The sequence below is a fragment of the Palaemon carinicauda genome, chromosome 7, assembly GCF_036898095.1.
Source record: "Palaemon carinicauda isolate YSFRI2023 chromosome 7, ASM3689809v2, whole genome shotgun sequence".
Taxonomy (NCBI): Eukaryota; Metazoa; Arthropoda; class Malacostraca; order Decapoda; family Palaemonidae; genus Palaemon; species Palaemon carinicauda.
In genome coordinates, this window is record NC_090731.1 from 61,347,811 (window position 1) to 61,362,866 (window position 15,056).

The 15,056-nt window shown below is 44.8% G+C and overlaps 1 long non-coding RNA gene and 1 other non-coding gene across 2 annotated transcripts in view; both read left to right on the plus strand.

Moving 5' to 3' along the window:
* Positions 1-15,056, plus strand: part of LOC137643934 (uncharacterized) — a 132,774-nt gene that overhangs the window by 98,798 nt on the left and 18,920 nt on the right. Inside the window, exon 3 of the long non-coding RNA XR_011045096.1 lies at positions 3,143-3,291. This is a non-coding gene — a long non-coding RNA (uncharacterized lncRNA). The remainder of the gene's footprint in view (positions 1-3,142; positions 3,292-15,056) is intronic.
* On the plus strand, positions 9,750-9,868 carry LOC137644731 (5S ribosomal RNA). Its single transcript, XR_011045185.1, has one exon. It is a non-coding gene; the product is annotated as a 5S ribosomal RNA (ribosomal RNA).

Below are 15,056 nucleotides of genomic sequence, written 5' to 3' on the forward strand. Positions count from 1 at the left end.
ATGAGCGGCCTTTAAACTTGGGAAAAGGTTCATTTGCATATTGGAATGTGGATGTAAGATACAGGATTATTAAGTTTCATTTATTAAAATTTATTGAAATTTCTCTGTACGTTAGTTTTACCATAAGAAAATTAAAGGACAAAATTTTACTGAAAAACAAGATTTTTTTTTTTTTTTTACTGAGATTCGGGTTAGAAAAACATTAGAGAAATATTCTTTGTGCAATGAAAATGCAACACGTAAATCGTTATTGTTTTTTTTATTTTTTATTTGTGGGATTAAATCAACACTAATGGATAAACAGTTTAAATCTTAATTATCCTCTGTAAATAGGTTGAAATCTGAAGAATATACTACAAGCAGTATAATGTCTTAGAAATGAATTGAATATTTTAGCATGAGTTTAGTATACTGTATATATATATAATATATATATATATATATATATATATATATAATATATATATATATATATATATATGTATATGTATGTATGTATATATATATATATATATATATATATATATATATATATATATATATATATATATATATATAAATATATACTTTATATATATACATATATATGTATATCTATATATATACTCGTATATATATATATATATATATATATAATATATATATATATATATATATATATATATATATATATATATATATTATATATATATATATATATATATATATATATATATATATATATATATATATATATATATATATATATATATATATATTCTCGTATTATAATATTTCCAGCTAACTCAGCAGAAGTGTCCCATTTGTAAACATCTCTTTCAAATACTTTTAAATCACTATATAGATATCAAAAGTTATTTTCTTTATTAACTAACGACAAAACTGTTGGCTTCTGGGGGCAGTCTTTTGTGTAACCCCCCCCCCCACCCTTTCCTGCCTCCTCCCTCGTTTTAATGACCACTCCTGAACAAGGACTGAAGGAGAGGCGTCTTCAGTCACCCAATGAATAAAGATCAAAACCTTTTTTCCCCCGTTCGAGGGAACATACTTACCTTTTTCCCCAGGTAACTCGTGAGCTTTTTCTATTATGTAGAACTTTCCGATAACAGTGAGTGATTGGTTTACTGGTTATTTCGTTGATAGCGAACCCGACTTTCGTTGGCTTCACATTTCAAGGCGTTTGATAGCTCCAGGCAATTATATTTGGAGTGGCAATTAAACTTGGCTTACGGGGATTTTTCAAGGGATGTATGGGAAACGTCCCTGTCTAACAATCTGCCGGACTAGGGTTCGAGTCCCGCTCAATAATTTCCCTGTAGTGTCTGCAATCTCACCATCCTTGTGAAATAAGGATGTCGATTTTGGGAGAGCCTATAGTGGCCTATGGGAAACGTCCCTGTCTAACAATCTGCCGGACTAGGGTTCGAGTCCCGCTCAAGCTCGATAGTTTCTTGTATTGTCTGCAATCTCACCATCCTTGTGAATTAATGATGTGGGGTTTGGGAGAGCATATAGTGGCCTCTGGGAAACGTCCCTGTCTAACAATCTGCCGGACTAGGGTTCGAGTCCCGCTCAAGCTCGATAGTTTCTTGTAGTGTGTGCAAGCTTACCATCTTTGTGAGCTAAGGACGGAAGGTTTTTGAGGAGACTGTGTGTCTACCTGCTGAGTCATCAGCAGCCATTGCCTGGCCCTTCCTGTTTCTAGCTTGGGTGGAGAGGGAGCTTGGGCGCTGATCATGTATATATGGTCAGTCTCTATGGCATTGTCCTGCTAGTTAGGGCAATGTCACTGTCCCTTGCCTCTGCCATTCACGAACGGCCTTGAGACCTTAATGACTGATCTTGGATTTAAAATCATTCATAATTTAATAATGCTGATTTATTTACCAGCTATTATACTTGTATATTATCCATGGTATTATCCAAATTATCGAACAAATTCCGTCCTTTCAGACTCAACTCTGCGTCATTTCATGAAAATGAATTCGTTTCATGAAACTCAAGTCGTTTTATGATGAATCCAGCAGTAACAAATATCTGTAATTATGATAGATAAATTAATATATTTTAGAAGTTTTGTTTTTTCTGGCTAAATGTTGAGATCACTGGATAGAAAATGCAATTTTTCTTAGTTTTGATTTTTACTTTTAAAGATTAATATTATATTTTTTTCTTGTTTTTGCTACATAGTTTATATAGAAGACACCCAGATGTAGACATACATAATGGAAATTATTTAAACAGAGACACTCCAATGAGTATTTCATCAGAAATAGATTTTATCGAAAATCATAGAACATTTAGCCCATTATTTGATGTATTAATTTTGGTCGTGTGCCTATGCGCCGGGGCTGGGGAGGTCATTCGGAACAAAGATCAAGTAAAAGGCTAAAAAGAGGGTGAAGCTAAGTTCTGAAGGAACAATATAATGACTAAAGTAATCCATACAGTGCACTGCGAGAGGTTCACTGATGGCAGCAATATCTACACTGTTAAAAAAAACGTAAATTCAATTGGAAATTCTCTGTAAAAAATATACTTTTCTCAGCCGTATGAGTAAAATTCTGGCGACCGTAATTTATATCCTACTTTATTATCATCTTTTATGGGTTGGTGACTATGATATCACCCATTCACATTAATATATCCGTTATTAAAAAGGTAAATGCATAGCAATATTTATTCTAGGATTTGTACCGATTTTATCTACGGAGTGACTTATTTGTTCCGCTGTCAGAATTGTCATATAATATCTTACCTAGATTATGCATAAATGCAAGCAATCCTGTGGTTGTGTGTTTGTTTCTGTCCATAAAAATGAGTATTTCGTTAGACCTGTATATTACTTTAGTAAATTAAAGGTATTATTATTATTATTATTATTATTATTATTGATAAGATTATTAGGTTCTTAATTAAATATTCTGCTAAAAGTTTAGGAAGCTCACACAACGATAAAAGAGAGATTGAAAGTGTTATTTATTTGTTGGGCTCAGAATTTATTATTTTTGCCAAACATAGATATTCCTTGCCAGCTACCTTGAGGAAAGTTAGAGATGAAGATGTTATTATTTGAAATAATTTATATATCTGCCAATTCTCACTCTGTTATTCATGTCTTAATCTAGACCTTTTATTCCAGATTAGAAAGTATTCTAACAAGTATAGATTTGAACAAATGATAAAAATGGACGTGAACAGAAATGATTTTTAGAGGAAGATTAAAATTGAGAAACCTCGTCGACCGATGTTTCATGAATTTCCCATCTTGGAGATGTGGCCAGCTGTAAGGTAGGTGAAAATTGTTACTTTGGTGAAATTTGCTATTATTGCAACACCTGTATTATGTTGGTATAGCTCAGTATTCTTCAAGAGTATTTCTAGTCAGCTAACTTAGCGGACTTGATTTCTTTGAAAGCTAAAAGACTGGTGATTAAATGAAGCTTTTTGAACTGTGTCAAGAGTAATGAATTTTTTTTTTAGAGTGTACCAGAAAATAATTTTTGCAAAATTTACCTGCCGTTTCTGTACATAAGAAGAGTCTGTAGACAGGTCATCTTCATAAAAGTGGCAAAGATTTTAGTCAGATTTTAATATTTATACCTCTAGTAATTTGCAATTTTTACCATTTCAAAAGTAAATACACTTGCAGATTTAATTCGTTTTTGCCATTATTGCACATTATAATACTGGCCACAAAGCAGTATAAATTATAAAAGAATGCATTGTACATAGAAAAGATTCTGAAATTTGTAGAGATAATTCAAAGGTTTGGCATAACTCCCTGAATTCTATTTGGCACAGCTTGAGTGCTTATTCAACATGCAATTGCACAAAGTCTTTGAATGTTAATGCAACAAACAATTCAATGGGAGAAATATGACCTCAAAAACATCCGAGTTACAAGTGCACGGCAGTAGCCTAGTACTGATTTCGTTGCTCAAGGTCTTTTCCTCTCATTCTGAATTCAATATTACATACTGTACATGCATTGCCTGCTTTCAGCCTATAGTATATTATTATTATTATTATTATTATTATTATTATTATTATTACTTTCCAAGCTACAACTCTAGTTGGAAAAGTAGGATGCCATAAGCCCAGGAGCTCCAACAGGGAAAATAGGCCAGTAAGGAAAGGAAATAAGGAAAAATAGAATATTTTAGGAACAATAACATTAAAATGTATATTTCCAGGCCGTTAAACCAAACATCTTTAGATTATGCAGTTAATTCAACCATTGTTAGATTAGGCAGTTAAGCAAAGCATTATTAGAGTAGGCCGTTAAGCCAAGTATTATTAGGTTAGGCAGTTAAGCCAAGCATCATTAGGTTAGTCAGTTAAGCCAAGCATTATTAGGTTAGGCAGTTAAGCCATGCATTATTAGGCCAGGTCATTAAGGCAAATATTATTAGGTTAGGCAGTTAAGCCAAGCGTTATTAGACGAGGCCATTAAGCCAAGTAATATTAGGTTAGGCAGTTAAGCCAAGCATCTTTAGGTTAGGCAGTTAAGCCAAGCATCTTTAGGTTAGGCAGTTAAGCCAAGCATCTTTAGGTTAGGCAGTTAAGCCAAGCATCTTTAGGTTAGGCAGTTAAAGCCCAGCATTGATAGATTAGGCATTTAAGCCAAGAATTATTAGGCCAGGCCGTTAAGCCAAGTATTATTAGGTTAGGCAGTTAAGTCAAGCATTATTAGGCCAGGCCATTAAGCCAAGTATAATTAGGTTAGGCAGATAAGACAAGCATCATTAGGTTAGGCAGTTAAGCCAAGCATTATTAGGCCAGGCCATTAAGCCAAGTATTATTAGGTTAGGCAGTTAAGCCAAGCATCGTTAGGCCATGCAGTTAAGGGGTATGACCCTCAACCTTTGTTTGGTATTTTGGAAATTCAGATTATTGTATTTTTGGCCTGGAGAATGTCTGTAATTCATGTTTGTTCCGTAACCGAAATACAAACCACGCTATTTACATTGGGTATTACTTTCGGCGTAGCTGAAATGACGAGCCATTAGATTTTAACGAGGGTTTCCTACCCCGCACTAGTTAGCAGGGGTAGGGGGAGGGGTAGCTTGCTACCCCTCCCCCCTCACACACCGGTGAAATGTCTCACTTCACTTTTGGCTCGGACAATGAACAGACGTCTCTGTCTTCGTCCTCGCTTGGCAGACATTATTTGTTTTGTCTTTACTCAATCACTTACTTTTCTTTTACTCAATAGATATGCAAACATTTTTTCGTGTTTATGTATATATTTGAGTATAGAAATCGGTAAGTTTCCTTTTCAGAGTTTGTGCTTGTGTGTGTAGTGTACGATATCTCTGTGGAACCCTCGGAAGTTAGGCCACCACGGTGTAATTTCGAGTTTGACTACGGTCTTTCTCTCTCTTTGAGGTCGTTCACCTTACTACGTTCCCTTTACTACGTCTGAGTAGCTTCCTTCCCGTGTGGGTGGGGTTGCTATGCCGTACGTTTTGTCTCAATTAGTTTATGAATCTAATTGTATTTGTTGATTTTTCAGCTCTTGTAGAACGATTCCTTTCGGGGTTTTCGTTCTTTATTTAGTGTTCATTCATTTTTAATTTACATAATTGCATAGTTACATAATTATAATTGTTATAATTCTGTGTTGGTTACAGCTCTCCTTCCGTGAGTGTAAGTGGTTGTGAGGGCACGTGCCTGTTGTGTAATTCTTGTGTTCTTTTCCCTCGGGATTCCTCTTCGGAGTCTTCCCGGGGAAATGAATGTTAACTAATGATTTTTGTTTTTATTTTTCACAGTTACCGATCTAGTTCGTTTCTGTAATGTGACAACGGAGTGAGCTGTCTTGTTGAGGCCTGGGGATTCGGCTGTTGCTGCCTCCCCTATAGATCTTCGTCAGGGGTGTGTCTCCTTCTCCTAGAAGTACTCCCGTGACAATTGACAGCTCTCCAGTTCATTTTAGAACACTCAGGAGGCTCGCTTCCTTGGATGGGTAACTTTCCTTCCGAGGGATGTTTTCCTGTCCTGGCTTGAATTTTTTTCCCCTTTGGGGGGTTCTCCTCTTGCCTTTATTTCGTGCGACTATGCTCTTGGTACTGAGCGGTCGCACCTGCAGTTACGCTCAAGGGGCTGGGCAACTGCAGGAGCCCCTCTTCGGAGGATTGCTCTTTTTAGGTCACTGGCTGACCCGTCTCTTCTACGAAGTGTTTCTCTTTCGTTCGCGAGGGAGCACACTCATAGAGACTCGCTCTTCAGAGGACTCTTCTGCTGTTGTTGCTGTTGGCTGCCTTCGCCGTAAGGCTCACCGTCCGCTACGTCGTAAGGGCCTCCCGTCTCCCTATAAGGGTGCTAAGAGGCGCCTTTTTTGTATCTTCTCGGTATGCAGCCTGCAGCTCCTACCTCCTTAGATCTCTCCGGGGATCGATCTCCAACGCCCTCCTGACCTTCCGCCCCTAGTGCAGATGGACAGCAGTCTGACCTCGTCATCTGACGGGCAACGGTCCCTTCGGGGCAAAGGGTTGCCTCCCACGGTGTGCTTCCCTTGCGTGTCAGGGTTCCCCTGCTCTCCCCCTGCAGTGTTAGCGCACAGGCGCTCTCCTGCTCGTCGGCGTTCTCCTGATCGCTAGCGCTCTCCTGTTCGCCAGCGCTCTCCTGATGATCATCACCCCACTGCTCGCCAGCGCTCTTCTGAGGACTCCGAACATCTTGCTGTTCCTGTTGTGCGCCCTGCGCGCCATCGGTCTCCTGAGCGCTCTAGATCTCCTGCCCGTCAAAGCGCACCTGTGCTTCCAGTTCCTGATATGCGCCCTGTGCACCCACGTTCGCCCGCGCGACCTAGAACTTCGGTTCAGGTCTTGGTCAAGGACTCTTCTTCTCCTTGCCCTCTCGATCCGGCTCGTCAGCCTGCTCCAGCACAGCAACGCTCGCGGTCGCCTACACGTGCTTCTAAGCTACTGTACGCACAGGATTCCACGCGTTGCCCTTCTGCTCGCCAGCGATCACCAGTTCGCCAGCGACCACAGACGCGTCAACGTTCGTCTGCTCGTCAGCGATCTCCTGCGCGTCAACGATCGCCATCGATCTTCCACGCGTTACAGGTCCCCTGGACACCATCAATAGCGATCTAGCGCTCGCCGGCTGTGGACCACGATCTCCGGTAGCTGAGTCTTGCCGTAGATCTTCCTCCTGCTCACCAGCGCTCACCTTTACTTCTGTCCTTCTGTGCACCAGCTTTCTTCAATCGCCAGCGCACATCTGCGCGCCCTTTCCTGCCACGCACCAATGGGCGCCAACGGTTTTTCCTGACCGTCCAGGATCGCCTGAGTGACAGCTCGCATCAGCGCTCACCTTCCTGATGTACCTGCGCGCCTTCTGATTATTGCGATGCGCGCTAACCATCCCTAGTTTCTTACGCGTCAGCGATCTCCTACGCGCCCGCGCGATTCTTCGCCTGCGCACTAGCGTTTTGTTAATGCACCACCGCTCGCCAATGCGCCGTCGCTTGCCGACGCGCCATCGCTTGCCAACGCGCCTTCACTCGCCTACGGGCCATCGCTCGCCAAAATGCGCCATCACTCGTTAATGCGCCATCGCCCTCCTACGCGCCATCAGTCTCCCGACCGCCTGCGCTCACCCGCGCGCCCACGTGACCTGCGCGACCACACGCCCACGTGCACGCGCGACCGCACGCCCTCGTGCCCGCGCGACCGCACGCCCACGTGCACGCGCACATGCGCTCCAATGTCCGCCCGCGCGCGACCGCACGCCCACGTGCCCGCGCACATGCGCTCCAATGTTCGCCCGCGCGCGAACCGACGGTGTTCCATCGCGCGAACCGACGGTGTTCCATCGCGCGAACCGACGGTGTTCCATCGCGCGAACCGACGGTGTTCCATCGCGCGAACCGACGGTGTTCCATCGCGCGAACCGACGGTGTTCCATCGCGCGAACCGACGGTGTTCCATCGCGCGACCGGCGGTGTTCCATCGCGCGAACCGACGGTGTTCCATCGCTCGAGCGCCGGTTCGATTCCTGCAGTAGCCATTGCTTGCCTACGGGTCATCGCTCGCCTGTGAACTTTCGGATTCCGACCACCAGCTCTCGCCCTTCCTACCACGTTCGCCCTCCTTCTGCGCTCCCTCGCGCACTTTCGTCTGCGCTCCTGCATGCCCGTGCACGGGCGCTTCCACGTTCGGCCACGCGCGAACCATTGATTTACCATCGCGCGAGCGCCAGGGCGATTGCGATCGCGATTCCCGTCGGGGTTTCGCAACACGGCCAGCCTGGCGAGTTTTCTGGAACGCGTATTTACAGAACATGATTTTCACCCCGTAAACGCAGAGCATGGCACGTGCAAGAGCAGGAAAAATCTTCAGGGAGGTCTGAGCAACATTTTTCTTTCCAGAACCTGGGTTAGCCCTTCCTCCTCGTCATTCCCTGGAACGGTCTTACAAGGGAGCTTTCCGTTTGAGATTTCTCCTTCGGGCAAGGGGTGACTGGTTTAGCCCTTCCTCTTCTCCATCTCGTGGAAGGGGCTTACCAGGTCCTTTCCCTCCTCGGTTGCGATCCGAGGTTTTGTACAAGGAAGCTCCAGGAAGATCATGGGTACTTGCCTCCTCTCGGGCTCAAGCCCCTTGGCGTTCCGTCGCCAAGTTTCAAACTTGCGGGCAAACTCGATGTTGGACCATCTAGACGCAGTGACCGAGGGCTTCCTCTCGGGTGTCTCATCCATGGATGTCGACAAGCTCAGACACTCTTCCATCCTTGGGAAGAGCTTGTTTGAGCCCAAGGACAGAGACATGGACAGCTGTTGTGCGGAGGAAGTCGACTTCCGTTTTCACTCCTCCAAGGCGCTTTCTTCCAGACCCTGCAGGCCTCCGACGCCTCTTCATTCAGCCCCGTCAGCCTAAGTTATCGGACCGGCTTCGGCAGCTAAGACAAGGTGTACAATAGCAGTCCCCTCCTGTCAGGGACAGGTAGCACGGGAGGCATAATCCTAGAGGGAGCGGCAGAGTTCACAAACTCTAGGATTGGCAACCCCCCTTGCAGGCCTCACGCTGGGGGGATGCCTAAGGTTACTCATCCGGATAACAGCTTCCCGATGCCGATTCCTGCGCGATCTCAGTGATCAGCCAAGGATATCGCGCCTCTCTCTTACCATCTCGCCGTCACTGTCAGCGAATCCAGTGTCACTGAGCCTCTATGGCATGGGATCAGCAAGAGGTTTTCCCGTTGGGCAGAAGGATCCATGCCTTAGGAGAAGGCCCTCCATAGGGTCGTCGATGGCTCCCCCCCCCCCCGGCTTCTTCAGTCGATCCTTTCTTCTGGGAAAGCATCTGAGACGGGAGTTCCATCGTCGACCTCTCAGCTCAGATCAGGTTTGTCGAACAAACTTCGTCCAGCGTGGAACAGCTGAGTCGATCAGACTGGTAACGAGGCTGCAGTTTCCATTCCATCCATCTTCCAGGAAGCTCTTGGAATTCAGCCTAGACTACAGGTGTTCCTGCTTGAGGTGCGGTGTGGCAATCCCTCCGCGGCATCGCAGGTTTTTCCCCAGAGAACTCTCCCTCTTTCCTCATGGCCGCTCAGGAGCAGGCTCCCGCCTCCTTCGCTTTTTGGAGGTCTGGTCAACTCCGGTAGGCTCGGGTTCGACCTTCTCCGACTCCAGGACAAGCTTCCGGGTCTTTACCAAGAGTGAGGGATCATGGTAATTTGCTAGGAGCCTTCTCTACTTCTGCCTCAACATCTGGAGTATCTAGCCATGATATTGAGTCAACGGCCATACCACGTTGAAGACACCGCTTCTCGTCCGATCAGCGAAGTTAGGCAACGTTGGGTCTGGTCAGTACTTGGATGGATGACCGCCTGGGAACACCAGATGCTGTTGACTCCTTCTCCGAGCCTTCCCTTCAGTTTACTGTGGCAAGGCTGAGGAGAGTCGCAGTACCTGTTCTCAGTCAAGGAGAGCTTTCAGCCCTATCTTGGAACGTTTCCTGGGTCTTTTTTCCTCATTGACCCGTCTAGTTCCGAACGGTCGCCTCAGGATAAGTTCCCTGTGAGGCGGTCCAAGTTCCGGTGGTATCCAAGCAACGATTAACCGGACTTTCTGGTCCCTATGGGACCAGCGGAACGTTTAGACCGGCAATGGGTTGACCTATGGAACCTCTTGCATGGGAGTGGATATTCTGGTCCTTTCCCCACATTTGATGCTGTTCTCGGACTCGTCAAAGAAAGGGGGGGGGCATGTTCCTGTTCAGGCCTATGGTCAGGACCTGAGGGGTACCTCCCCATCATTCAGGCAGGCTTAGGGGCCGTAGTTTGGCCCCTATACAGATCCTACAGATCCTGCCGAGTCGCTCCGTGTGCGACGACTTCATGGTACTGGCGTATTCCAACCAGCAGGGAGGCGCATTTTCATACTTTCGCATCTTGCAGTAGAGATACTGAGATGGTCCGAGGTCCTCTCAATACCACTATCGGCTCGCTCATTCCGGGCAGAGGAATGTTCTCTCCGACTATCTGAGCAGAGCCTCACAGATAGAGGGTACCTGGGGGTCTTTGGCCTATAGTAACCAGCAAGTCCTGGCCTGGGGGACCTGATCACGACAGCCTGGAACTTCAAGCTTCCGCTGTTCTTCCCCCTAGTCTCAGACCCCAAGACTCTTTGGCAAGATGCTTTCCGGTGACGGTGGGACAACATCGACGCCTGCGTCTTCCCACCATTGTTGGCTGTTGAGAATGGGTCTCAACAAGACCAGGTTGTCTGTCAACCTTTCGATGGCCCTGAGAGCTCCGCTGTGACTATACGCAGAACGGTTTCCGGACCCTCTGCTTCCCCTGACGGAATTCCCGGGAGAGCTTCTTCCACGACACAGGCTACTCAAACAACCACACAACAACATCTTTCACGAGCCGTTGCATTGCTTCGGCTTCATACCTAGAAACACTACGCCGCCCCCTCAAGAAGAGACAACCCGCTACAGTCGCGGAGCGAAGGTCGCGTCACCTGCGATAGTCATCCGCAGGGGTCTACCAGGCGAAGTGGAGAGTCTTCTGTGGTTGGTGTCGTGGGAGAGATACCTCTTCCCTTGAGGCCTTTTCTCCAGCAATAACGGAGTTATTGCGTTTCGGCGGGAGGAAACTCTTTTCCGCTCTCGGCAGTGAAGCCTATCGCTCAGCCTTTCCCTGGCCTGCAGGCTGAAAGGAATAGACTTTTCCTTCCCGCTGGACCTTTCTTCGCTTATGCGAAGCTGCGAACGTCCCTGCCCCCAGTCGGAGTGAGATCTCCTCCATGGAGCATGGTTCGGACTCTTTAGTCCCTTAAGAGATCTTCTCAAGAACCAGTACGTCAGGCCTCTGATCGTATTCCGTCTTGGGGGACGGTGCTCCTGCTCACTCTGGCCTCGGCCAGTGTGTAAGCAATCTTCATGGTCTCGTACGACTCTGCCCTTTCAAGAGAATAGGGGAAGGCAACATTCAGGTTTGCTCCTGAGTTGTTTTCTAGACTCAGAATCTTGGAGTCCCGGACCTTCGGTTCGACTCCTTCAAGATTTTGAATCTCCGTTCTGTATTAGATGACCCAAACCTTCTCCTTCTTACCAGTAAAGGAATCAAGGGGTTCACTTTGAGAACAGCTGCAGTTTGTCCTCACGTGCAGGCCGGTTTAGGAGCACAGGGAGGACACAAGGGAGAGTCACCAGTATACCTCTTCAGCTCGGACTCAAGGGCATTCATCTCGACCTGAATCCAGACCCTCCCCCGTGGCGTCGCCCTACAGCACAATGTCGGATACATTGCAACGTCCCTCCCCTTCGAGTAGAACTACTCTGTGACGCAGGTGCTATCCTCAGTTGCAGCCGATTTGGAAACACAAGGAGGACATGGGGGGAGAGTCACCAGTATACCTCTTCAGCCCGGACTCAAGGACATTCATCTCGACCTGTCTTCAGACCCTCCCCCTTCACGTCGCCCTACAGCACGATGTTGGATACATCGCAACGTCCCTCGCCTTCGAGTAATACTACTCTGTGACGCAGGTGCTACAAGCTGGAGTCTGGAAGCGTCTGATGACCTTCGCAGCCCACTTCCTGCAGGGCGTGACCCACAGGAGTCTCGATACGTTTTCTATCGCTCTGTGGTGGCTACACAACAGCTGGTCTAACCTCAGGCTCCTTTTTGGACAGGTAGCAGAAGGTTGAGGGCATTGTTATCAGGTTTTAGTCTGCATGAACGAAAGAAGTATGTCTGGCCCTTACTTCTTTCTTCATCGTCCCCTCTACTGGGGGAAGCAGCATCCTGGTCTCTGCATAGCTGACCTCAAACCTCTGCAGGTAAACCATGCTTCCTTGTGTTCCGAGTATTGAGTCAATACTGTCACGTCCCCCATACCCTGACGAGGTGGTATTGGGAACATCCTAACCCAGAGATCCTTCTGGAACTCCAGGTCAACTGCCTAGGACGGATCACACTTTCTTCCTTCACACTCAAGCTTATGTAGGCCACACGTTTCCTTGCGGAGCAAGGAACTTGTGAGGTGCAGGGACTCCTTTTCTCGAGTGCTACTCACTCAGATTCTGAGTCCCCGGGGTAAAGCCAAAGCCAGTATGGCTGGGGACTTTCCACCCTTCCTAAGGGGCAAGTCACCCAATGTAAATAGCGTGGTTTGTATTTCGGTTACGGAACAAATGACAAATTTGGAGATAATTTGTATTTTTCCTAACCATACAAACCTTAACCATTTACACATATTTGCCTGCCAGCCCTGTCCCCCAAGTCAAGTCCTACCTCTTAAGTGAAGTGAGACATTTCACCGGTGTGTGAGGGGGGAAGGGGTAGCAAGCTACCCCTCCCCCTACCCCTGCTAACTAGCGCGGGGTAGGAAACCCTCGGTAAAATCTAATGGTTCGTCATTTCAGCTACGCCGAAAGTAATACCCAATGTAAATAGCTAAGGTTTGTATGGTTAGGAAAAATACAAATTATCTCCGAATTTGTCATTTCAAATTTTATTTTTAGTGAAAACAATTTGTTTTATGGCTAAAAGATCCTTGTCTTATATTTACATAACCACATCCATTCGCTTACACATTCCTTTTCTTATCAGCATAGGTAAATAATCATCAATTTTTCTTCCAGAATTTAAGGTAAATATAATTAGATTACTCTCCCATAAACTTTACGTGAACCATTTTTGTTTCCAAGGCTGAAAATATTGAATGTAGTTAATTTCTTTCGATCTTGTCTTGACAGTTTTTCCAAGTTATATCTATCGCATTTCTTTGTCTGTTCGTTTATATATTTAGAATTCTCATGTTATGGTTATACTGAATGATGGAAAAAGTGTCTGAGACGGCAACTAAATATGCCTAAAAGCGTAAAATTTGCCCAGAAAATACAGAGACATGAATACATTGTTAGTACAGTACTGTCTTGCTCATGAGTGGGCATTTGGTACATATAGCATATATATTTTGAGATTTGAGAGAAGCGACTTAGTACATAACCATAAGATATGATGAGTATGACCTTATAATCCCCAGTGTTGAGGAATATTACCATTAAAAGCCCATACTTATGCGTACAAAAGTACAGTATATTCAACTGATCACTACAAATTAAAAAGAAAATGTTAGTGTGCCCGAAGAGTAAAATTTTCCCGGAAAGTCAGTAGACAAGAATATACTGTGCTAGTAATGCCTTACTCGTGTAGGCATTTTGTATACAGTACATAGCGTATATATTTCTGAATTTGAGGGATGGTGCTCAACCAGAGATTAATAAATAACTCTGAAATATAATGATTATGTCCTTATGATCCATAGTGGTAAGGTATAATTACTGTACCCCTAAAAGTCATAACTAACCTCTATTAAAGTTAATAAAACAATTTCTAGAAAAAACTTTGATGGCCGATTATATCTAAAAAGAAAAAATACCTTTTTTGTTTATGAATTAACATTTACCATTTATATATGAAAATATGTTATTTTCATTAGTAAAATAAATTTTTGAATATACTTACCCGATAATCATGTAGCTGTCAACTCCGTTGCCCGACAGAATTCTACGGGAGGGATACGCCAGCTATCACTATACTAGAAGGGGGTGTACTCACAAGCGCCACCTGTGGCCAGGTACTACAGTACTTGTTGTTGACGCCACCTCACTTTTTCCTCGGTCCACTGGTTCTCTATGGGGAGGAAGGGTGGGTCAATTAAATCATGATTATCGGGTAAGTATATTCAAAAATTTATTTTACTAATGAAAATAACATTTTTCAATATTAAACTTACCCGATAATCATGTAGCTGATTCACACCCAGGGGGGTGGGTGAAAAACCAGTGTACAAGACTAAAGGATAGCTAAGTATCCCGTATTTCATATAATCAGTTATCCACAATAACAATGAAATAATAAGTACCTGGTAAGGAAGTCGACTTGAACCGTTACTCTGCCTTTAATAAGATCGTCTTCCTTACTGAGCGCAGCGTTCCTCTTGGAAGGCTGAATCAACTCAAAGGTGCTAAAGTATACAGGGCTGCAACCCATACTAAAGGACCTCATCACAACCTTTAACCTCGGCGCTTCTCAAGAAAGAATTGACCACCCGCCAAATCAACAAGGATGTGGAAGGCTTCTTAGCCGACCGTACAACCCATAAAAAGTATTCAAGAGAAAGGTTAAAAGGTTATGGGATTATGGGAATGTAGTGGCTGAGCCCTCGCCTACTACTGCATTCGTTGCTACGAATGGTCCCAGGGTGTAGCAGTACTCGTAAAGAGACTGGACATCTTTGAGATAGAATGATGCGAACACTGACTTGCTTCTCCAATAGGTTGCATCCATAACACTCTGCAGAGAATGGCTCTGTTTGAAGGCCACTGAAGTAGCCACAGCTCCCACTTCATGTGTCCTTACCTTCAGCAAAGCAAGGTCTTCTTCCTTCAGATGAGAATGTGTTTCTCTAATCAGAAGCCTGAATAGTAAGAAACTGAGTTCTTAGAACTTGGAAAAGAAGGTTTCTTGATAGCACACTATAAGGCTTCTGATTGTCCTTGTAAAGGTTAAGACCTTTTTAG